This window comes from Gracilinanus agilis, chromosome 4, assembly GCF_016433145.1.
Source record: "Gracilinanus agilis isolate LMUSP501 chromosome 4, AgileGrace, whole genome shotgun sequence".
Taxonomy (NCBI): Eukaryota; Metazoa; Chordata; class Mammalia; order Didelphimorphia; family Didelphidae; genus Gracilinanus; species Gracilinanus agilis.
The window spans coordinates 89,397,306-89,400,714 of NC_058133.1; positions in this window are offsets into that span (position 1 = coordinate 89,397,306).

Here is a 3,409-nt window from a genome sequence, read left to right on the forward strand (position 1 = left end):
GAAGAGAAGAGAAGAGAAGAGAAGAGAAGAGAAGAGAAGAGAAGAGAAGAGAAGAGAAGAGAAGAGAAGAGAAGAGAAGAGAAGAGAAGAGAAGAGAAGAGAAGAGAAGAGAAGAGAAGAGAAGAGAAGAGAAGAGAAGAGAAGAGAAGAGAAGAGAAGAGAAGAGAAGAGAAGAGAAGAGAAGAGAAGAGAAGAGAAGAGAAGAGAAGAGAAGAGAAGAGAAGAGAAGAGAAGAGAAGAGAAGAGAAGAGAAGAGAAGAGAAGAGAAGAGAAGAGAAGAGAAGAGAAGAGAAGAGAAGAGAAGAGAAGAGAAGAGAAGAGAAGAGAAGAGAAGAGAAGAGAAGAGAAGAGAAGAGAAGAGAAGAGAAGAGAAGAGAAGAGAAGAGAAGAGAAGAGAAGAGAAGAGAAGAGAAGAGAAGAGAAGAGAAGAGAAGAGAAGAGAAGAGAAGAGAAGAGAAGAGAAGAGAAGAGGAACTTTTCTTGAGTGCTGTGGGATGCCCATGATTAGCAGATATGACCTGGATGAAGATGTAGTAAAGGATGCTGAAAAGGAGCTATTAGATAGATAGGAGGAGAACCAGGAGAACAAAGTCAAAAAAGCTAAAGAAATTAGGAAGAACAAGTAAGTGATGCAGTTTCAAAGGCTATAGAAAAGTCAAGACTTAGGTTTGAGAAAAGGGGCATTAGACTTTTCAATTAAGAGAACACTTATAATGATAGAACAGTTTTAATTATAATGTTGATGAAAATAATTTCAAGGTAAAAGGTACGTGGGAAGTCAGACTTTGGAGATTTAAGAATAGAGAGAAAGGGTAGATGAGGCTCCAATTATAGGTATTCTTCTCAAGGAATTCAATCATGAAAGGGAGGTGATATATAAAATTATAATTAGTGAAGGTGAGCAGATCAAGTGAGGGTTTGCTGAGGATGGGGGAGACACAGATGTGTTTAGTGGTAGTAAGAAACAGCCAAAAGGAGAGATTAATAATTTGGGAGAAATTTTGGATGATAAAAGGAAGTAATTTCTGCAGAAATCAAAATGATTTGATACTAATTGTGTAGAGAGAAGGGTTTGCCTTCACAAGGATATCCACCTTTTTGTGTGAAACAATAGTGAAGGGAGAGATGGTGGCAGAATACATCTGAGTGATATGAATGAAGAGGAAGGAACTCTCAATGCTGAGTTATTTTTTCAATGAAGAACTTCAGAATAATGGGATGAAATGCTAAGTATTTTTCAGCTGAATTGGCAGATTGAGAGGTAGTCAATCAAGATTTGAATGAGGATCAATAACAAACTTTGGAAAATCAATGCAATGATTCAGATAGTGAGTCTATTAGAGAGGTATAAAAGGACCACCATGCCACAGGGAGGAACCAGTTGAGAATAAGTGAGCTAGATGGTTCAGTGAATAGAGTGATGAACATGGAGTCAGGAGAACATAAATTCAAATCCTGCCTCATACATATACTAGCTGTGTGATTCTGGGCAAAGCACTTAATCTTTCAGTCTCAGTTCTTCATCTGAAAAATAAGAATAATAATAATAGCACTTAACTCATCAAGTAGATCAAATTAAATAACTTATGTAATGTACTTTACAAATGTTAAAGTCTTATTTAAACACATTATCATTATTTTGAAGCACTTGATGGTGCAGTGAATAGAGATGTGTGTTTGGAATTATGAAAAAATTGAGTTCTAATCTGCTCACAGGCACTTACTAGTTGCATGACCCTGTACAAGTTTTCATTTTGTTTGCCTTAATTCTCTTACCTATAAAATGGGGATTAAAAAAAGCATATAATGAACAGTTTGAGTATCATTTGAGATAACATTTATTTTTTAAATGCTTAACAAATGCTGGGCACATAAAAGGGTTTATACAAATGTTTGTTCCCTTCCCTTATCTAACATAAATTTGTAGAGGATATAGGGGACAGTGTGGGGATTTTATCAAGCTTAATTCAGTAATATTTGAATGGGAGGGGAATGATAGGAGCAATCCAAGCCTGAAGCTTATCAGGGCAAAATTGGAAATGGAATAGGCAAGGGATTCAAGAGTAAGGTCAATAGATGGTTCTGCAGGTTCACCAATGAATCAAGATAGGGAAGGCATGAAAATGGAATCAGTAGATGTGATAGCCTTGAAAACAATTGAGGGGTAGAAGCACTGGAAGTCAAAGTAAAGCCAGAGGATTTGAAATTGTAAGACAGAAGGAGAAATGAAATGAAACTAGATTGTGGGATCTCCAATAAAGGAATTTTAGAATTTGTGGTTATAGAAGTAGAATCTGTGAAAGCACAAAAAAGTAAAAAAAAAAACTTTCAAAGTTAGTTTCTATTTTTATTTTAGGTAAAATTTCACAGATAGTTCAAACTATTGTGTGATTTTTCCCCTTCCCAAGCCTATATCCCCACCAGACATCTGGTTTATGCTCCCTGTAATCCTAGAGTTCAGATGAACATTACTTATATCAGACTCAAAATATTTCTCATTCCATTTCCTTTCTTGATATATTTACAAACAAAAGGGAATTGTGGATGGAATATAAGGTTAGAGAATTCAACATAGATATAGTTTTATGAAAAGATTAAATAGAAAACTTTATAAATAATTTAATGACTGCTATAAAGCATATTTGTTATATATGATTAGAAACTCAATTCTTTGTACTTTAGGAATTTCAGAACTTTAATAATTCCCACATATAGACTATCATGACACTTGCTTTAATATATATTTGTCTTTCTTGCTGCTTTGGGTAAACTTATTTAATTTTAGGGTTGCGAAGGCTCATCTCCCACTCAATCAAAACTATTAACTTTTATCACTCTCTTGAGCAAGAAGTTCTTCTGTTACTCAAATTAATGGAAGAAGGGAAAGATTGTATATTCACTGCAGTCTAAGTTTTTGGTCCTTTATTTCCAAACTGACTTCATACAGCAATGCTGACAGTGTTGTAGGACAGGAATAAGGCAAGAATAAAAACTAGATGAGAATTATATGGGAGCAAAACAACATAGCTCTGGTTAATTGGGTGACTTTGTCTCTGTGTTTTCTTTTGTCCACATGTATACTCTGTGTGTGTGTGTGTGTGTGTGTGTGTGTGTGTGTGTGTGTGTCTGGGCCATTCCTTGTACATACAGTAGACTGTACTTCCAAATTTCTAGGAATTTTATGGCCTATTATTCGTAAAATTCTTAGGAGGTGGCAATAACCATGGTAGAATGTCTGTTAGTTGTATGTATAGACATAACCCATTGATCTGCTCTCTTATTTTCTCAGGTGAGCCTTTGGCAGACAAAGGTCGGTCTAGGAATAGACATTTATTAAATGCCTACTATTGTTCTAACTATGTGTTGGAGATATAAAGAAAGGCAAAATACAGTTCTTGCTCTCAAAGGG